Source organism: Vombatus ursinus, unplaced genomic scaffold (assembly GCF_900497805.2).
Source record: "Vombatus ursinus unplaced genomic scaffold, bare-nosed wombat genome assembly UNPS02014779.1, whole genome shotgun sequence".
Taxonomy (NCBI): Eukaryota; Metazoa; Chordata; class Mammalia; order Diprotodontia; family Vombatidae; genus Vombatus; species Vombatus ursinus.
In genome coordinates, this window is record NW_020954557.1 from 12,305,278 (window position 1) to 12,328,667 (window position 23,390).

Sequence of the window (23,390 nt, forward strand, 5' to 3'; positions counted from 1 at the left end):
TAGATAGATAGATAGATAGATAGATAGATAGATAGATAGATAGATAGTGAGTGTTTGGTATTGTTTGTCCTTCATTCTCGAAGAAGACCTGCAAGTGAATTGGATTTAAGTGAGGAAGGGCTATGCAAAGTCACCATCCTCACTTTCTCCTCCAGAGCCATCTGGGCCCCATGGCAAGATATAGATCAGGACAACTGGAGATGCATCCCCCCAGATGAAGTCGGAGACCTTGGCCATTTTAAGCTAATGTCTTTCCCAGTCCCAGTTTGATTGAGACAAAACCCATTCAGTGATTAATGATAGGTAAGAAATGAGGCAGAGAATGTTTTGGGCATATAACATGTGTGTAACACATATATAACACAAGTACACATATATACATATAGTGTATATATGTGTGTTTGATACACATATAGTGAGTTTGACATATATTACATGATATATATAGTGTGTGAGATATATATACAAATATAATCTGTTTGATATATTATGTGATATACATAGAGTGTATTTGATATAGATTATGTCTGATATACTTATTATGTGTTTGATATATTATGTGTTTGAGAGATATATAATATATTTGGTATAATGTTTGAGATATCCCTATTATGTGTGTTTGAGCAAGATGTATGATATATGTTTGAGATATATTGTGTATTTGATATACATATATATCATGTGTTAGATATACATATATCCTATATGTTTGGTATGTTTTATGCATGCTTGATATGGCTCATGTGTTTTATATGTAGTATTGTCTTATATATCATGTGTGTTTTATATCATGTATGATATATCATGTATATTTAATATATCACATTTGATATACTGTGTGTTTCATATATAAAATGTATATTTGATATATGTCATAAGAATTTGATTGATATATAATGTGTGTTTGATATATAGTATGTTTGATAGATATATTGTACATGTTTGATATATACTATGTATGTTTGATAAAAATAATGTGTTCAATAGATCATATGTGATATATAAAATGTCTTGATATATGTTGTTTTGATATATATAGCATGTGTTTGATATATATATATATATAGTGTGTGTGTTTTATATATACCATGTATGTTTCCTATTTATAATTATTGTGTTTGATACATTGTTTTTATATATAAAATGTGTTTGATATACACATGTGTGTTTAATATATGTGTATACATATACACATACACACACATATAAAATATCCCATAAATCCTCCACCCTACTCCTGCCCCAGTGCTTCAGTATAATATTGATCCTAGGTTCTAAAAATGTATACCTATCCATGTTCATATATATATCGTTAGGCATGACAGTAGGATTTTAGTGATTGATAGATAGATAGATGATAGATTAAAAGAAAGAAAGAACAGGTAGATAAGTAGATATAGATAGATACACACACACACACACACACATACACATGTTTTATAGAGACAGAGAGAAGGAGTGAGGCAATGTGGCATAGTGAACGGAGGGTCTCAGAATCTGGAACAACTGAGTTCATAAGATTGTAAGTTATAAACAGGTGCCTAACTTTGCTGTTAAGGAAGTTTCCTGTACTTCAACTATCTCTGAGTTCATCTGTTATTTCTCTGACTGGAACAATTGGAAGTACCCATTCCTCATGCACACAAGGCCATCCCCTCTGTGCCTTAGGAGACCATTTAATGAGCTGTTGTAGCTAAAGAATCATCCGGTGCCCAAACCCCTTGTAATGAGTCTCTGACGTTACCATTGCAGGTGTTCAGAGAAGAGATGTACATCCTTTGATCAAAAATCAGTGGGAACTTCTATATCTATTAGGGAATCTATATGGCTCAGTGGATAGAAAGTGCCAGGCCTGGAGTCAGGAAGCCCTGAATTCAAATGTGGCCTCAGACACTTATTAGCTATGTGACCCTGGGCAAGTCACTTTACCCTGTTTGCCTCACTTTCCTCATCTGTAAAATGAGCTGAAGAAGGAAATGGCAAACTACTCTAGTAGCTTTACCAAGAAAACCTCAAATGGCATCACGAAGAATTGGACATGACTGAAAAACAACTGAATAGCTACAACCTATATGTGTTCTGACCTCAGAGTCATCTCCACAAAGAAATATTGGAATAGAACCTTCATGGATACTTACATGTATTCATATACATACACACACAAACACATATGTATATGTGTGTGTGTTTTATTTTTATTTATATATATAATATATATTTGTGAAAGATACACTGATAGTTCTACATATTTTAAATAAATGCAACTAATTTTAACAATGCCTTGAATGTGATTTGGATTGCAGAGAAGTATGCAGTGAGACACACTGGATAAAATACTGGGTTTACAGTCAGAATAAGTGGGTTTAAATCCCAGTTTTTATGCTTAGCTGTGTGGGCAAGTCAACATTCTGGGCCTCAGTTTCCTCATTTGCAAAACTGAGAAGATTCCTACTCTTTCTACTTTATGGTGTTTGTTGTAAAGAAAGCTAATTGTTTAAAAAAAAGGTATCTTACAAATATGAGCTAGTATTTTTATTTAACCACTATTTCTTTGAACAAAAAGATTTCCCTTCACCCACTGAGCCAAGACCCTAGTTCAGGCCCTCATGATTATTAGATTTCTTAATGGTTACCTAGCTTCCCGCTCTTCCCTCCACAAGGCTCACAAACCAATTCTGACAAGCTTCTCCCTATTGCCTCTAGAATCAACATCAAACTCATCTGTTTGATATGTAAAGCTATTCACAATCCCCAGCCAATCTTTCCAGACTGATTCCACGTAACATCCCCTCATATACTCCGGCCATACTATCCGACTTACCTTTCCCCAAAGACAGCATTATAGACAAGTAGACCTGAGTTCAAATCTGGCCTCAGATACTTACCAGCTGTGTGATACATGGGGTTATCTCCACAAAGAGGTATTGGAATAGAACCTTCATGGATACCTACATGTATTCATATGCATACACACACAGGATGTCCTTCATGCATGAGCTACCCTCCCTTCTTTTCCTCTACCTCTAAGAATCCTTAACTCCATATACACCTTGGCTAAAGTAATACCTCCTAGACAAGGCCTTTCCTGATGCCCCCAATTATTAATGCTTCTCTTCCCCATACACAGGAAATTACTTTGTATTTAATATATATGTATGTATATATATATCTATATATGTATACACATATATTCATACAAGTATGTGTGTGTGTGTGTATACCCATACATATATTTTGTATTTACTAAACATGTTGTTTCCTCCTAATATGACCTAAGCTAACTTGAGAGGCAAAGGACTGTTTTCTCTCTCTCTCCTTTTTTTTTCCTACTAGCCCAATTCTAGCAAAAACGAGACATAATAAATGCTTGTTGAGCCAATGTGGAATTATAGATAAAGTGCTGGACTTGGAGTCAGGAAGATTTGGGTTCAAATCCCACCTCATACACTTACTAGGTGTGTGACCCCAAGCAAATCACTTAGCCTCTTTATGCCTAGGTTTCCTCTTCTATAGAATGAAGGGATTGGACCCAGTGGCCTCTAAATTCTCTTCCAGCTCTAAATCTATGGTCCTCTGATGCTATGAACTGAATTGAATTCCTCTAGAATGTTTCTCAACAGTAAGACAAGTCAGAGCCCCTACCTCAATTGTCTTTGTATCTGCACGTATTCCAAGTGGTAAGTGTTTGTAGAAGCCAAAATGCATAGATAATGAACACATACACATACTTATTTCAAGCAAAGATATCTCTCATGCATGGACTGCTGCAGAATGCATTCAGAATAAACTCCCTGAATTCTTTGATTAATCAGCTTCCTCAATACAGCAGTATTCTCAGAAGGACAGTGTCATATTTCCAGTGAATGCTGAAGCACACAAGACACCAAAATCTATATTACACATACATATTTTCTCCCTACCACCCGCTAGCATCTAATATTTCCAATGCTTCTTAATTACAAATTAATTGATCAATGCATCACTAGAATTTTTTCTTGGCCACCAATCAGCACTGTGTACACTCAAGCACCAGACTGTGCCAGTTCTGGTAAACAGAAGTCAGTTTCTCTAGAAAACAATAGCAAATTGGGGAAAACAATTTGTACCAGCTCACAAGAACATGACGGCATCACCTCCTGATAACCCAGGAGACAAAACGTCCTTGCTGCATAACACAGGGAGAAAAAATAGAAAAGGCAGAAGCTAAAAGAGGAAGAACCAAAGGCAGTCAATGTTAATGATGTGCTAGCTACGATTAAGCTTGAAGCACTCCTGCCAGAATTTTAATGCCTTTTTTGTAAAAGGAGCAAAGAGATATCAGGCCATATCTCAATAGCCAAAGAATGACATTTAACTAACTGGCCCTTCTCCCTTCCCCAACCCTACTCCTAACTCCCCATAATGTTTGAACTTAAGCAAAATGGTAAAACAGATACAAGTACCATTTGCTCACCGCAACTTATTCTCCCCTTTTACTGGCTTCCTCTCTCTTCTGTTGCAGCATGAACCCAGGGATATGCTGTCCCTGACCAAAAAAAAATATGCTGTTATAAATAAGTGGAGCATATGGAGCACTTCTTTTTGTTAATGACCTCTTTGGGGTATATATCTATCATGGAATTCTGTGGGTCAAAAATTTTGGACATTTTAGTGACTTTATTTGCAGATTTCCAAATTATTTTCCAGAATGTTTGTACCAATTCAGAGCTCCACCAGCAATGTGTTAATGTGCCTGTTTTTCCACAACCTTTCCAACATTTACTATTTCTGTTTTTTGACATCTTCTGTGATACATAATCCCAAATGTACTCTCACTGTGGCATTCCTTATTTTACTGTCTCCCTAATGTAATCCTCACCATGGCTATTTGAAAACTTCCTTATCTTTAAGCCCCTAATCCCACAACCTACCTCCATCCATGAGAACAACCTTACTGAATAGATTAAGGGCATCCTACATGAGTATTCCTATACCCACTCCTCTGCACCCCATAACTCCTCTGTTTGCTTGTTTTTTCAAGACAAGGTCTTCCTATTTAGGTAACTAGGTGGCACAGTGGATTGCTGTGTCTGGAGTTAGAAAGACCTGAGTTCAAATTTAGCCTCAGACACTAGCTGTGGTGAACCTGGGCAAGTTACTTTACCTCTGCCTCAGTTTCCTCATCTGTAAAATGGGGATGATAATAGCACCTATCTGCCAAGATTGTTGTGAGGATCAAAAAAGGTAATAATTGTAAAGTGCTTAAAATAGTGCCTGGCACATAGCAAGTGCTATATAAACATTAGTTATTGTTATCTCACTCGAGTTGAAAGTTCAGCAGTCACTCACAAATGGGCTCAATCTCATTGCTAATAATCATGGAAGCTTTGACCTGCTTCATATGACCTGAGACAATTCATCCTTTCTCCATGTTCCCAGGGGTTCCCATGTGGCTCCATGTCCCCAGAGGCTAACCACATTAGTGCCAGATTGAGCAATGTCACGTGATCAGCTTGAGCCCCACAGAAAACTCAGAGCTCTCGAATTCCAACAATTCACCAGTCTTAGCCTCCCCTGTATCAGGAATTACAGGCATGCATCACCACACCTGGCCTCTATGTCTTTTTCTATTTTATCTTCCTCCTTCTTGCCAAAGTTGAGGCCATGAACTGTCCTCTTGATCCCTTCCCCTGGGGTCTCCACGGGGACTTTGCTCCATCAGGCATCCACCTTCATGAATTCATCTTCACTCTTTATCTCTCTACTGGCCCTTGAAGAAGGAAGAGGCTAAGAAGAAAGAGGGGGAGAAGAAGAAAGAGGAGGAGGAGAAGGAAGAAAAGAAGAAGAAGAAGAAAAAGAAGAAGAAGCAGCAGCTTTTCTTGACCCTGCAATTACCTAAAACTGTCATCCTACCTCTTTCTTCCCTTTCACTGCCAAATTTCTAGAAGGAGTGCTCTATATTCCCTTCTTCTACTTTCTCAAAGTTCCCTCCATCTCCTCAACCCCTTGCAATCGGCCTTCTGCTTACAATATGCTCCTGAAACTTCTCTTCACTGTGCTTCAACCAACATAGACTAGAGTTTTGTAGTCTCACCCTGGCACCTCTAGCTTCTGTGCATTTACATATGCATCTTCCATCCCTAGAAAAGACTCAGTCATCATCTACTGAAATCTCTCCTCAGTCAGGTCCCAGCTCAGGTGCCACATAAGTCCCTTAAGGAATCTCAGTGTCTAAAGGTAGGTTGGAGGCCATCTAGCATAAGCTGCATCTGAAAAAGAATACAACCTATGATATTCCCAACAAGTACTTATCCAGTCCCTGCTTGAAGTCCTCTTACCACTTTGGAGCAGCTCTAATTAATAGTAAATATTTTTTATTGTTCTTGTTCAGTCATTCAATGTCCAACTCTTCACGACCCCATGTGGGGTTTTCTTGGCAAGTATACCATAATGATTTGCCATTTCCTTCTCCAGTTGGTTAAGACAAAAAGAGATTAAGTGAGTTGCCCAGGCTCACACAGCTATCTGAACTCAGGTCTTCCTGACTCTAGGCAGAAAGCTTTATCCACTGAGCCATCTAACTGTCTCTTTGATGTTTTCTTACAGCAGTTTTACTAGATAAAGCCATAATTCTATCTCATTGAGATATTTTGGGATCCTAAGCCTGTCATTAATATATTAGCTCTACCTCTCCACTTCTTGTTATCTACAAATGTGATAAGCATACCATCTGTCTCTGCCTTTATATCAAATAGTACAGGACCAAAGATATATAGAACATATAGAATATATATAGAATCATTCTACTATAGACTTCCTTCCAAGTTGACAATGACTCATTAAGGACTATTCTTTGGATTACTTTATTCAATCAGCTTCAAACAAAGCTAATTATATTTTAATCCAGCCAACACCAGCCATCTTGTCCACAAGGACATCATGTGAATTAGAGACAGAAATGAGATAGAGATAGAGATGGTAGTGATAGAGATCATAAAGAGAGAGATAGATGGGTAATGACCTCAGCTAAAATTTTGATGGACTTTATGTTTCGAGGTCCCACCTGTCTCTAGAAGCAGAAGAAGCAGCCAGAGAAGATAGAGCATTTTCACACAAACTTTTCTTAGTTCTACTGTATTTTTGTCTAGCTGATGCCCTTCTTCATCCCAGCCCTATCTGGGCTAAACTGGTTCTTTGTTTCTAGTCAATGAACTCGTGAGACAAAGCTATCAGTGCCACGAGCTTTCTAGTACCATTTTTCTCCAAAGTTAGCTCTGGTTATAAAGGACTAGGCCTTGATGGGTTCCTTCTTCTTTCAAGCTCCCTTCTTCTGCCCACTTTTCCTATATACTCCATAGATGAATCTTTCTCAACTATCTGGCCATGGGTTCAAGATGGAGCCTTGTCCTTGCCTCTTTGAAATACCTTTCTCCCCTCAGGCTTCAGGATGCAAAAAGTTTGAAGTCACCTCAACAACCATTAGGAAGGGTTTACCAAATCCCTAAAATGTCTGACTCTTTCTTAATGTTGGCCCAATCTAAACATCCCTATTGTTTAAAATATTTCACTTGTTTCCTATAACAGTTAGTATGATCCTTATTTATGAAACTGATTTCTCTATCTAAAGTCCTGTAGATCAGGGAATCTTGATCTGGGTTCCTGGATCCCTTGGTCTGTGGATAGATTTCAGGAGATATATGAACTTTCATGGGAAATTCAGCATTTCCTTTAACACTTAAAAATATTATTCTGAAGTGTCCATAGGCCTCACCAAAATAACAAGAGGATTCCATGGCACAGAATGGTTAAAAATTCCTCTATAGATATATAGCTGAGCCTCCTCCTTTCTAGAAGCTATAAGATTTGGGAACCAATCAATCTAAGCCACCCTATTTCTACCCCCAGTTTCAAGTCCCTAAGATACACTTAACAAAGGCTTCCCTTTTCAAGCTAAACTTCTCTTTCTATCCCAATTCCCAGATCTTCTGGAGGCCCTCCCATCAGTTTCTGGTTTCTGGGCCTCCAGTCATTTCTAAACACACCACACACAGCTAGAGTCCAATACAGTATGGACACCTTTGCTTTGTTCTGCAGTTCTGAGCCTTCTACTTGGAACCCTAAGTTTCTGGGTCATAGCTCAGGACTCTTTTATAGGGAAATTACTTTTGGGATTCCAGCTTTAAACAATGACAATACAACACAAATTACTCATAAAATTAATACCCAAAAGTAAACAATTTACCACTCCCCATACCAGCATCATCTGGAACCAGTAAATTATCATATTAGCCCTAAGTATTTATTATTTACATTTTTCCAAAGTTTGAGAAAATGGAATATAGATATCCTCTGTATATAACTATATATGTTGATTATTCCCCCAAAATGAATATAGAAAAATGGATGATGGATATTATTTTAGCAACCAAGAAAAGAAATTTAAGAAATTTAAGTTTGGTCCCAGACAAGACTTAAGAATGTATACCTCATCTCCTTCCCCTCTTTGAAGAGGTGGGTAACTGTGAGTATGAAACATTATATATACTATCAGACATGATTAATTGGCTTGGCTTAACTGTTATTTTTTCATATTTTAAAAAATATTTTGTACAAGGAATGACTCACTGGAAGAGAAAGGGAAGATTCAGAAAGGAAGATAATATAAAATCAAAATAAATCAATTAAAATAAGATTTTTCAAAATAAATTTATTCGTTGAATATGATAAGAATGCAATGAAACATGTTTAACAAAAATAAGCCTGAGAGGAAAGTGAATAATGAACTTGACTTAGTTAATATGTAGATGATTTTGAATAGTTCCAAAAAGTACTTTAATATCGCTCTCTCTCTCTGTTTCTTATTCAAATATAATACTTTGCATTTTGATACTCTCTCTCCCTAAGAAGCAAATGCATAGACAATGGAACCTTGATTTACCTGAAGGACCTGGTTTGTCTGAAAACTTTTCATGCCTGGTTAACTATGTTGGGGATGGGGGTTGGGGAGGGGGGGAAATGGAGTCAGGAAGATGAAGTTTAAGCAAAAAGTTGTTACTGATAATCCAGCTCTCCTCCTACCTTATTGAATATGATTATGCTGAACATAACTGAAAGGGTGAAGTTGTACAAATGCAATGTTTTTGAAACTCAAAACATACAAACAGAATTCGTCATCATCCATCCTAAACCCAGCTCCTTCCCATATGTCACTATTTCTGTGGAGAACACTACCATCCTCTTAAATCACCTAGATTTGTAGAAGTTCAGGAGTCACCCTAGACTTTCTCTCAACTTCCATATTCAATCATTTTCCAAGTCTACTCAATTCTTCTTTCATATCCCTCCTTTCACATCCTCACATTCTCTTCTCTTCACTCTGATAGGCAAAGCCCTAATTAGGTCCCTTCCATTCTAATAAACTTTCTTTAGGAATGGGGGGAGGGAGGGAGGGGAGAGAGAGATTCATACTTAACCATTAGAATGTAAGTTCCTTGAAGGCAGGAACTGTTTTTGTCTTTTCTTAGCACAATGTGAAATACACAGTGATTGGTTAATTGATTGAGTTAAGCTCTAAGAGACTCCTGAAGACCTTCTTAACTCAAAGATTTTATTTGTACTTCTCTTAGAACATATTCTGAAAGCTGTCTCATTGCCTTGCAATACTATACTAGTAAAAATAATTACTAGCATTTATATAGGTTTTTAAGGTTTGGAAAGTATTTTACACATATTATTTTATTTATTCTCACAACAACCCTGGGAGATAGATATTTTTATTATCCCCATTTTACAAAGGGGGAAATTGAGGCAAGCAAAGGTTACATGACTTACCCAGAGTAATACAGTAAGTATCTGAGGTCAAATTTGAATAAAGGTCTTCCTGACTCTACGTGCAAGCACTCTACCCACTGTACTACATACCTGTCCCTTCATTACTATGATTCCCAAAAACATTGTCTGTCTTACTGTACTCTGTTTAGAAGGCTTTGTAACAGGCCATTGACCTTTCAGGGAATGGAGGAAGAAAGATGATTCCTCCTTGTGGAGCCTACTACCCCTGCATCTAGACCTGAGATCCTCCAGAGAGATGATGGGCTCTCCAAGGGACTTCCTTCCCTCAAAACTCCATGGTCTGGGAGTCTCTGGGGAATAAAATGCCTTTCCCCCTGCTGTGATTTCACCAACAGTATAACTATCCTCTGAAACTTTGCCACTTCCCAAACAACAACAGAATTTGCCCCAGGTCCAATTTTAGCTAATTAGGGCTTTAATTTACTGACTCCGGCTGACCATTCCCCATACTTGAAATGTACTCCTTTCTCATCTCCATTTTTCAAAGCCCTTCTCTTTCTTCCAGGCTCAACTCAGGTAACACCTCTTCTGTGATATTTACCTCTATCACCCCACCTCAAATAGCCCTAAAGGCCTTTGTCTATATCCCTTTTAACTCCATTACACCCAACCACATCTTATACTTATCTGTATACTTGCCCTATACCTCCCAATAAAATATTTGCTCCTTTAGAGCAGAGATTGCCTTGTTTAAAAAAAATGTATTCCCAAAACCTAGCAAATATGATTTACACAGAGTAAAGATTTCATAAATGGTTGTTTAATAGCCTAACTGGTTTCTCTATATCCTCAAATCCATTAATGCAACACTCCCAGATGAGTCTTTCTGGTACTGAGTTCTGATTACATCATTCTACTGCTCAAAAACCTTCAGAAACTTAATCTAGTAAAATCTAAATTCCTCAGTTTGTCATCCAAACTTCACAGGACAGCTATAAAGTGCAGTGAATAGAAAACCAGGCCTGGAATCAGGAAGATCCTAAAAATTCAAATTTGGCCTCAGACACGTACTAGCTGTTTAACCCTGGACAAGTCCCTTAACCTGTTTGCCTCAGTTTCCTCATCTGTAAAATGGGGGTAATAATAGCACCTACATCCCAGAGTTATTATAAGGATAGAAGGAGATATTTAGAAAGTGTTTAGCACATTGCCTGGCATGTAGTAGGCTCTATATAAATATTAGCTATTTAATCATTATTATTATTATTAGTCCAAGGCTCTTGGACTAATCTCACATTAATCCTTTTCATGTCTCCTATAACTCCTTCCAAAAGGGAACACTCCATGCCCTCAGAAAGAGTTCCATGTTTTTCCATCCCTATGCCTTTGGTGGCTTTGTTGAGCTAAATTGTTGTGGAATTACAGATCTGGAATTCCAGATTTCAAAGTTCAGACTAAATGTCACCTCCATAAAATCTTCTCTCCTCCAGGGTCAGATGCTCCTTCTCCCTCTTGAAAACGTTCATAGCACTCTGTGCTTCTCTTTCCTTACTGATAATGTTCATCAAATCATAAACTAAGAGCCAAAAAGAACCTTAAAAGTCATCAAGGCCAACTCCTTTATTTTACAGAAGAGGAAACTGAGGCTGAAAGGAGTTGACTATCCTTGTCCAAGGAATCATAAATAGATGTGGCAAAGTTTGAACTCAGGTCTTCTTGGTTCAAAGCCCAACACTCTATCCACTATGCCACCATTCAAATCAACTCAGTTCAACATTTATTCAAGCATTTATTAAGTACCTACTATATGCAACATTCTAAGCCAGATGTTGAAGATACAAAACAAAAGTGACAATGTCCCTGCTCCCAAGCCACTAATATTCTCCTGGAAAGCTATAGCACATACACAGATTAGTAAGGGAAGAGTAGAGGAGACATCTATCCAAAATAATCTCAGTTGAGGAAAAGGACTAATGATCAGGGGTGTCAGGAAAGGTCTCATGAAGGATATAGCACCTGAGTGGGATCTTGGAGGGAACTAAAGATTTTCAGAGGTGGAGGTGAGGAGGGAGATAATACCAGGCAGATTTCAGGACAACCTATGGAAAGGAGCTGAGGTAGACACAGAATGGCATGTATGACTGTAACATAGAATGTGTGAGAGGAGCTGTGATATCTATTCTTTCCTACTAGATGGTAGAAAGAGTAAGCCCCTTTAGGACAGGGACTGTGTCCTCTTCTGGTCAGTGTGGGTAGAATGGTGGATAGAATACTGTACTTAGAGTCAAACAAATCATAGGTTAAAATTCCCACCTCCAACACCTAACTACTTGTGTAACTGTGGGTAAGTCCTTTAGATAACATATGTGAAGCTCTTTATAAATCTTAAGTGCTTTATAAATGTAAACTGTTCATTCCTATTCTCCTGTGATTCCTCCACAATGCCTACCACATATGCCTCACACATTGGCATCCACTAAATGTTGTGCTAAAGCCCACTGAAGTAAAACGCAAAAGATTTACAGAATCTGAAGAGAAATCTAGAATTCTATAGACCCTGCTCCCTCACCCTACCTGCTGCTTTGGGCACATGACTTTAGCTGAATAATATACCATGATCTATATCAGATAAAATAGTTTTCAGAAATATTCAGATGATTGAGAGTAACTAGCCCTCAAAGATCTCTTGGAGACTAAATAAAATTTATTGTGATCCACAACTCAAAATGAGACCAATAGTGCATTACTGTAGGTGAGAATGTTTCAGATATAAATACTTTAGCCCCTTACAAATAAATTATTGGCTTTTTCCTGTGTATACCAAGAGTAGAAATTTTGAGTTCCTAATGTTTTAATCTGAGCCAAATTATTAAGTGACTGAATACTTAAAAAGAATACTACTGTGCAATGGATGACAAGAAAAATACATGAAGATGACATTTAAGTCAATAAACATTTGATATTCTAGATTTTTTTTCATGAAAATCAGAACTTTATACATGTGACGTTACAGGGGAGTGGTGGAAATTGAAAGAAGGAGACTGGTCAACTTGAGTGGACAATTGTCAGTTCTCATTTAAGATACTTCATGGAAATCCTTAAGAAAAACAAACTTTTCAGTGCCATGTTAATTTTTAAATGACATCCATTAATATGAGTACTCACCCAATTAATAACTCATATCTCTTGAATTGTGAGACTTATGGTATTGACACACTGTGTCACATAGTGTGAATTCCTAAAGGCTGAGGACAATCAAGCTGGCTCCCTCTAGTGGTTATACAGTGAGTGCCACACAACGGTACTCGATAGGACCCAGTTCTTCATAGATGTGAATATTGGACAATCAATGAAAGCCAGAGTGACTTGGGTTTAAAGCACGATCTTTAAGAAAAAAACCTAGCCCGTAAACCCCAAGATATCTTGCAAGGTTTCAGTGATCAAAATTTATGTTCCTTTGGGCAGAGCACTGGCAGGTAAGGGTAGAGGAAGAGGGAGCTGTGCTGACCAACTGGAACTGGCCAGTTGGGTCCCTAGTGGGGCATCTAGTACTACTCACAAGTTGTTGTTTATCCTTTGTTCTCAAAGAGGACCATGACATCAGGAGGGTGATACCATGACTTGCAAGTGAATTGGATTTAAGTGAGAGAAGGCTGTACAAAGTCACCAGCCTCACTTTCTCCTCCAGAGCCATCTGGGCCCAGTGGCAAGATATTGACCAAAATGACTGGGGATGGCCCCAGATGCAGTGGGAGAACTTGGCCTTTTTAAGCTAAGTGAGCCTGAAAGTGAGAAAGATATCTTAGGATTTACAGGCCAGATTTCTTTCTTAAGGACCATGCCTTAAACCCAAATCACTCTGGCTCTCATTGATTGGCGAACAATAGATCCCAGCCCAAGCCCCACCTGGTCATCCTTTGGGCTCTGATGGCTCAGAGTGAAAGTAAATGGCAATTGTTTCTATTTTGACCAGAAACCCTGAGGGTCTTCTCCTCCCAGATTGATAGATTTTTTTTTTTTGACTAGGTAAAAGAGGCCACTCTTTGCCTCATTTCTTGTCTAGCCTTAATCACTGAATGGAGTTGCTTCCATCCAGCTGAGACCTGGGAAAGACCTTACCTTAAAAAGGCCAAGGTCTCCCATTGCATCTAGGGCCATCTCTAGTCATCCTGATCTGCATCTTGCCCTAACTGCACAGCACTGCCTCACTTAAATCCAATTCACTTGCAAGTCATGGCATCTTCCCAATGCCAAACAACAAGATATGCATGAGAACGAAATGGGGAAGGGGGTGGTTAGGAGGTAGAAGGAGTCATTGGATTCTGTGAAACAACTAATACGCCAAAAAATTGTGATTTCATCAGTGTTGTGGGCGCTCCTTCCACCAAAGTAGACGCAACTTCCCACTCTAGCCCCCCAAACTTAGTAAATGGTCTTTCATAAGATTCTGAGAATAAAAATGTATAACTTTGCAACCAATACAGTGATAAGTCTATGACAACTTAGCCAACTTAGACAACAACAAATACATGGTTCTGTAGTCAAGTCCTTAGGGAGCGAAGTAGGACTTATCAGAGCTTATGCTAGGCTGGGATAGCCTTCAAAATATCACAGTGATGGTAATTAATTATTGTCCTTCATTCTCCAAGAGGACCAAAATGACATCACCATGTTGGAGTCAAGCCACAAAGAACCATCAGAATATACCACTATTAACACTTTACACTTAAATGTTGCTTTACAAGGTATTTTCTTCACAACACTCCTGTGAGGTGAGTATTAAAAGATTATTGTTCCCATTTTACATATAAAGAAACTGAGCTTTGGAAAGGCTAAGTGACTTGCTTAGGACTATCTTGTAGCAAAATTCTCCTGATTCCAAGTCCTGTGACCTTTCCATTATATCACATTTGCAGCAAGGTGGCAAAATGAATAGAGTGAGGAAGACTTGAGTTCAAATCTAACATGACACTCATTAGCTGGGTGACCCTCAACAAGGCTCTTAACCTCTGTTTGCCTCAGTTTCCTCAACTGTAAAATAAGGATAATAATAGCACTTACCTCCCAGTATCATAAGGATCAAATGAAATAATAATTGTAAAGTGCTTTAGCACATTGCCTGGTACATAGTAAATGCTATATAAGAGTTATTATTATTATTGCCTCCATCTTCATTTCACAAGGATTCCTCGCTTCCCACACACTGTGACAACTTGGTTTGGAAACTATCATTTACATGCACAAATGAAAAACATATTTCTGCATTCTTTTTTTTTTAACTAGGCAATAGGGTTAAGTGACTTGCCCAGGGTCACTCAGCTAGTAAGAGTGTCTGAGGCCAGATTTGAACTCAGATCCTCCTGAATCCAGGGCCAGTGCTCTATCCACTGTGCCACCTAGCTGCCCCAATATTTCTGCATTCTTAACAGTCAATTGTGAAAGTATTCAGAAAGTTTAATATTTTTCCATTGATAGTATTGGTGGTAGGTTTCATTTTCTTTAGCCCATGATTGCTAGAGCTATATGTTTTGCATTTCAAGCATTTCAACTTACTGGAGGGAAAGGATGGAAATCAAAATCACTTGGGCACTTAGAAAAACAAATAACCCTTCCTTGGCAGTAGAGCAAGGATCCAACCAGCAGCCAGTCATGGATGGGGTACTGAAAATAAAAAACATCGTTCTTCATGCTGACATAGAAACTTTCATTAGAGAATCTCAAAATATTTTAATGCCCCTTCCAAAGGTCTTGTTTCCACAATTATCATATCAGAATAACTAAAATGTTCTGTGTAAAACACAGAAATGTTGCTCTTTTCTGGAAAAATTTTAAACAACTATTTCATTTGAGCAAGATGAAAAAGTAAAAATGATCTGGAATCATCTGTCACCCCCAAAGTTAATGGCAAACATTATCCTTTGCAACAAGCCTGTCATCTTTCTGAAGATACCATAAGCAATGTTTCTGTGAGCATGCTCTGTTTGGGAAGCCATCTGCTTGCTTTGGAAAGATGACTGCAAGTATAATCTACTTATAGAAAACGCCATCAGAATTGCTTCAACACCAGTGAGCTAAATGAGAGGGGGGAAATATCCAAGCTGAACCTCAGAAACATGATTAAATTGAAATAAGCATTATAAGTCTGCATAGTGATCCAGGTGCCCAGAACAATTTCCTTACCTCCTACTGATAAAAGAATCATTTTATGAACCAAAATATCACTGCTTGTGTATTCTCATAGCTATTCTCTGCTGTTTTCTGCTACTAAGATATATGTGTGTAAGGAACTGATGGAGATTAGTGGGAATGCATCTACATACATAATTTATGTGTGTGTATATATACACACACACATATATATATGTTCATATAAAACCACTCATTCTATGAACCAAAATAAGTTATATCCTGTTGATTCTCATAGTTATCTCACTTCTTTCTTCTACTGATATATGTATATATGTATATAGAGAGACACATGCATGTACATTCATATACCTACATCATACATATATTTTATGTATAAATATATACACACACAATACATCATGTACACAAACCATTCTATAAACTAAAATAAGTCACCCTTTGTTGATTCTCAGTTATCTCTACCATTGTTCTGTTAGATATAAATATAGATGTATGCATATGTTTGTACTTATATATGTATATACACACATATATGAATACTCCCGAACATTTTCACCACCATCCAAACCTGTGATTTCATTGGAGAAATTGCCCTACTGAGAGCACTGACTCCACTAATGCAGATCAGTGGTTGCTCTGTAACTTGTGGTCTTAAAAGGTTACCTGGGACATTGAGAGGTTAAGTGAGTTGCCCAGGGTCACACAAGCAGATGTGAGAGTGGAAAGACTTGAATCCAGGACTTTCTGACTATTTCTTCATCCTTTCTGAGTGTTCTTATTGAGATAACAGAATCCAAAAGTTGGAATGGACCCCAGAGGTCATCTAATATGAGCCTTGTTTAAAGTGTGCTAAGAAATAACATTCAGTTTCAACAAAATGGTAAAGCTAAAGGTATTTAGTTATATTTCAGATAAAATTTGAATAAGTAAAACAAATATTGTTAATGCAATAAAACATACTTTGAAACATTTTAGCAGCTAAAGAACTGATTTTAGAGCTGAAGGACAAGAGTTCAAATCCTGACTTGGATGTTTACTACCTGAAAGTGACCTTGGACAAGTCACTTAACAACCTCCCTAGGTCTTGGTTTCCCCATCTTGTAAAATGAAGGGGTCTGTACTAAATGGCCTCTGAGGTCTCTCCTGGCTCAAAATGTACAGTCCTATGATCAATACTCCATATGAATTTTCTCTGAATAATAAATGACCTTGAAAATTTGAATCTATGTAACTGTTAGGATATATATGCCAAAATAATAAAGGAATATCTAGACAACCCAACTAATGCAATATAAAATTGGGACTGTCAACAACTCTAGAAAGATACTTTTCAAATGTACCTCAATCTTTTGGCAGTTGTTTAGTCATGCCAAATACATCACTGATGGAAACTATTGGTAATTCATATGAGAAGAAACTAATTCTCCAAAGTGCTCCTGAAGTTATGCTAAAGAATGAATATGTCATCACAAAAGAAACCATTTACAGTAACAGTGGTCAGCTAGAATCATGGTCTCAACTGATTACTCTGCTACAATGTGCTCTGGATTTCAGAAGGTAAAGGAGTTCTAATGATAAGAAAAAAAGGTCCAGAAATTTCCTTTTACTTGAAAAAAAAATGTGAAGGTGCCTTTAGCCTGGCTCCAAGTCCATAACACTTCTAAATAGATTGAGATGTTGTCTTTTGAGGAAATTTTATGGTCTGCCACTAGTACCCTAGTCAATGATCCATGGCACAAGTATATTCTTGACATTGAGTTAAATTTCACTTAGACTGTTATTAGCGATACCTGTATCAAAAGGATAATTTTGTTTAACCTGCTGCACCCCCCAATCCAGCCCCCAAGCACTTTTATTCTTAATGCTTTATCTGCTACTAAAAGAAATGTTTGTCTTCTTATAAAGGTTTACAATGAGGAAGAAGCCCAATGTGTACCACCCATAGTTGCTGAACTGATGAATTCTCATTAGTGAACACTGTTGGGGCCTCATATTTGGAAAGGTACTCTCTGTTGCTTCAAAAAAATATTATTCTGGGCTTCCTAGGTTATTTTTATTTCTACCATTAAAATCTAAGATTTTCTCTCCCAAAACATGGAACTTTCTTAACACTTTAAAGTTAAGATTCAAGCCATATACCGCATCAAATTACAAGCTACACTTACAAGATAAAAGTTTGATTTGACTTTCAGTGGACAGCGTGGATGAAGAGGAGCATTCCTAACCCTAATTGTAAGTTCACAGCAGTAATATACGTTACTCTAAGACATACATCTCCACAGCACAGCTCCTGTTGTCTTTAGGAAAGATACATGGTTAAATACAGCACTCAAGCTGTCACAACTTTCCCCCTGAAAATCATTTTAGGACTCTTTTTCAGATCAACTTTGTAAGTAATTTTAAAAATTATTCCTACATATATGCTCTGTATGTATGCCCCAGCCCTTGTAATAGCACCACTCACATTTACTAGGAGCGTCCCTTAATTCCTAAGCAATCTTTGTAGCTTTCCTACTCTTCATTATGTCACAAGGCCAAGAGGACTCAGGCTGTGTATTCAGAATTCCACACCTAGAGTCCATAGATACATGTTCTAAGGTCCTTCCCATTCCCCCCCCCCCAAAAAAAAATAGTGCAGTGAGACTGGATAAAACACTGGGCTGGGAGTCAGGAAAATCTGAGTTTACATCCTACCTCAGACACTTACTAGCCATGTGACCCTGGACAAGTTATTAGACCTCTCCCGACCTATAAAATGAGAGCACTAGACCTCTAAGGGCACTCCTGGCTCTAAACCTATTCCTTATGAAAAACTGAAATAATAAGAACAAAAGGAAGAGTATTCTAAATTGCTTAAGAAGAAATTTAAGCAACCGATGCCCAATTTCTTTTATGCACATGAACAGATGATTAATTTTATAACTATTTTAAATTGTTATCATAAATGATTTTCCTAAAAAGTATATTTTGAAATGTAAGTAAGAGAATTGACAGGTCATTTACTTTTTTTTAAAATCCCAAAGATAATTTGGTTAGTGTCTAAGACAAAGTAGAATCAAGATGCATTCGTTGATAATAATGACCTGTCTAAACTTTACAAAAGAGTTGCCTCAACAACGTTGTGGAGCAGGTAGTGAATCCATTCACACCCCCAACATACTGACAGGATAACTAATGCTCAGGAAAATTAAAGGACTTGCCCAGAGTCTTCAAGCTAACAAGTGGTAAAGCCAGGACTTAACGAGGGTCGTCAGATTCCAAGAGCAGTGATCTTTCCTCCTAGACTGCTCTTGCCAAGATTAAATTTGCAATATCGTGTAAAGAAAGCAAAGACATAGAAGCCAAAGGAATAATAAAAAAAAACAAAAACATAACATGGCTCAAAATCAAATTCTGGCTGGTGTGCATACCAAAAAGAACAATAAGCACACTTCAATCAATGAATAAACATTTATTAAGCACCTAGTATGTGCCAGGCTCTGCTCTAAACACTTTGAACTTGAGTTTTCGTAACAATTACACAAAGACAAATAATTTGTTCATTTTAAGCAAAATATTCTCTTTTGATTAAAGTCAAAAGTACCCATCAGTAAAGAAAGCTGAATTTAAATTTTTGTCAGTTTACGGCAGTTTCCTCTACCTGCTTCATTATGCAAGGAAGCGGCAAATCGAGTCAAATCAACAAGCGTTTATCAAATGCTTCCTATGTGCTAGACTTCGGATAAAATGACTGGCACAACCAGTCCCTGTTCTCAAGGAGCACACATTCCGGTGGGGGGAGGGAACACTGAAACAAGATACGTACAAGAAATCTGCACAGTAGATCATGGATAGCCTCAGAAAGCAAGCACTAGCATTGCGGAGGACTGGGAAAGGGTTATTGCAGAAGGCTGGAGTTGAGCCTCGACTTGTAGGAAGCCGGAGATGCCAGGAGCAGAGGGGACGAGAGAGAGCGTTGTAGGAGCAGGAGCTAGCAGTGAAAATACACGCAGTTGAGATTTGGAGTACCATTTGGAAGAAACAGCAAAAAAGGCCAGTGGCGGTGGATTGCAGAGTAGGTGAAGGGGAGTAAAGCGTACCCAGACAGGAAAGTAGGGAGAAAAGGTTGTGAAAAGCTTCAAAAACCAAACAGGATTTTCTCTTTGATCGGTAATAGGGAGCCCCAGGAGCAAATTAAGTAGGGCCAGAGGGGAGACAAGAGTCATACCTGAGTTTTAGGAAGATCGCTTTGGCAGCTCAGCGGAGGCTGGCCTGGAGGGGGGAGAGATTTCCAGCCAGGAGAACAAGTAGCAGACTTTTGCCATAGTCCGGGCTTGAGGTGATGAGGTGACTTGGGGTTCTTAAGACTTTGCCAACAGAGCCTGACTTCTAGCCCGGGATGGCAAGATCAAAAGGCTTCAGTTAACGGCCTAGGTGATAACCTGAATGCCTTTGGCCTGAGGACAGGCTTGGCTAAATATGGAAAAGCTCCAGCACCGGAAATTGGGCCAGGTAACAAATTTTTGTTTAGTTACTTATGAAGACAGTCTACTGAGGTGTGGAGGGGATATGATGTTTCATTGATAAAAGCATAGAGTTCCTGAAAAAGGTTTCAGAGAAATACATCTGATTTCACCACAGAGACTCATTTCAGACAACAATTTCATGGTCTGACATCTGAGACTGATGCCATGGGGTCTTACTTAACAAATTATTATCCTTTTAAATTGAAAGAACTGGGGGCAGTTAGGTGGCCCAGTGGATATAGTGCTAGGTCTGGAGTGAGGAGGACTCATCTTCCCGAATTCAAATCCAGCCTCAGACACTTACTAGCTGTGTGACCCTGAGCGAGTCATTTAACCCTGTTTGCCTCAGTTTCCTTGTCTATAAAGTGTGCTGGAGAAGGAAATGGCAAGCCGCTCTAGCACCTTTGCCAAGAAAACCCCAAATGGGGTCATGAAGAGTTGGGCACAACTGAAACAACTGAACAACAAAGAACAGGACCTGATTTATGAATTTGCTAAAAGTTCTTCTCTATTCTGCACATTATGACCAGTCATTCTTCATTCTTGACCTATGTCATTCACGTCACTAATGCATGGATGAAAGGTGTAACTAGCCATAGACACACTTTGCGCAGGACACAGAAAAGGCTGGTTATACCTTTCTTTTTCTGATCAGATGTAAACTCATCCAGCCTGAACTTTGAATTGTCAAGAACTATATAAAAAGTAGAATGAATTTATTTAAAGCCTCAATTTTTAAGGAGACTAGTTGTTCTGATTTCAACACATCTTCAACTTTCAACACTTCAACACTTTCCTTGGACTTTTATTTAGAAAAGTGTTACCAATAAACAGAAATTTTTAAAAGTATCATTTAAAAGTAAAACAGGACCCTAAACATAAAAATATAAAAGAGGCATTCTATGTGACTGTAATGATGAGAATGTGTAGTGTCAAGAATTATCATCTTGCCCACCAGGTGGCTCCCATGTGTTGGACTTGGGTGTGCAATCTATAAATACACACTCATAGAGATACATATAAACACCCCACCAAAAAAAATCATGTAATCATAAGGCTAGATGACCTCTGAAATCATTTCCAACTTTGATATCCTATAATCCTAACACCAGAGAACACTTGCTAGATTGCCCTGTTTGTAGGTAGACCTTTATCTGGAAAGAATAATAGATTTGGGGTCAGGCGACCCCTTGTTATTCAGTCGTTTTTCAGTCATGTAAGACTCTCTGTGACCCCACTTGGGGTTTTCTTGGCAAAGATACTGGAGTGGTTTGCCATTTCCTTCTCTAGTTCATTTTACAGATGAGAAAACTGAGGCAAACAGGGCACTCCAGGCCCCACATTCCAACCACTGTGCCATGTAGCCACAAACAATCCTAACTGGGTTCACTTATTGACTCTGCCATGTACAATTTGAATTTAGGCAAGCTATTTAACTTCTCTGAGGCTTTATTTATTGTCTATAAAATAAAAGAGTTGGATTAGATGATCTCTAAGAAAGATCCTTTCCATTTCTGAACTCAATGGTTTGGAGCTATAAAAGCACAGAAAGTTAAAAATCTGATCAATGTATATATTAACAGAGATAAAACAGAGGGTTTCAAGTTATGCAAGAAGAACTCTCTTCTAAGTGGGGCAAAAGTCAAAGGAGACATTATGGAAATTGTACTGAGTCCTCCTTGAAGGAGGAAAAGAATTTCCAGCAATCAATTAATCAGTGAGAATTTCCTAAACCCTAGGTGTCAGGTACTATACTAAGTTCTGGGAATACAAAGAAAAAGCAAAAACTTTCCCTGCCTTCAAGGAACTTGCCCTCTAATGAGAGAGATAACATGGATAAATCTGTAAACACAAGATAAATATGGAGTACATGGAAGGTCACATTAGAGAGGAAGAGAACTAGGAAAGGGTTCTTGGAGGAGGTGGCAGTTAATCTGAGTCCTAAAGGAAATTAAGAAAAAATGAAGAGTTAGAGATAAGGGGGAAGAATATTCCAGGATTGGGAAAGACCTAGTGTAAAGTCTTGGACACAGGAGATGGAGGGGTGTGTATGAGGAGCCTCCAATAAGCTATCGTGTCTGGACCATGGAGTATGTGGAGAGGAGTAAAATATTAATAATAATAGATTACATTTATATAGCATTTGAGGGCAACTAGTGGCACAGCAGATAGAGCACTGGTCTATAGTCAGAAAGATTTCAGTTCAAATCCAGCCTCAGATACTTAATAGCTGTGGGCAAGTCACTTAACCCTGTTTGCCTCAGTTTCCTCATCTGTAAAATGAGCTGGAGAAGGAAATGGCAAACCACTCCAGTGTCTTTGCCAAGAAAATTCCAAATGGGGTTATGAAGAATTAGACATGACTGAACAACACCTTGTCGCCTTATTTTCTTAGCGTTGGCTCCAGTGACAATATTGCAAGTATTTATATGCAATGAGCCTCAAAATAGCCATGAAAAGACTAGACAAAACCACGTTTCTCTCCTTGAAGAGATGTTTAGGAAATTGTACTGTTGGTATAAATAAGTTCACAAAATGTGGAGGAGGCATGTTATCAACCAAGATGGGGAATTTAAATGAGTATAAAAAATATTGAATGGAATAGTATACAACCAAGACTGAAGTCCTTCAACACCAACAGACTGGGAAAATTTTCACAAGACCCAATCAGCTGGCAAAGGTATCATGGATAGTAGACTGCTTCTATCCGTTATTACTAGTTCTTTCATAGGAAACATAAAAGAAAAAAAAAAAAACGCAGTTATCCAATTAGTCACTGAGGCAAAATCTAATTGTCCTGAGGTGATCCTACAGAATGCACACAGATCTACGCTCACTAATGGAGTTGATTGTCCATTAAAATCCTATCCTGATGACTAATCATGGAATAATAACAGGGAAAGACGCCTGGATTAGGAATGACAAGACATAGATTTGAGTCTCAGCACTTCCACCAACTAGCTT

General features: G+C 38.1%; 1 protein-coding gene across 1 annotated transcript in view; it reads right to left on the bottom strand.

Moving 5' to 3' along the window:
• The window catches only part of PLCL1 (phospholipase C like 1 (inactive)), a 419,773-nt gene that overhangs the window by 2,699 nt on the left and 393,684 nt on the right, over positions 1-23,390 (bottom strand). The gene's annotated exons all lie outside the window — the stretch shown is intronic.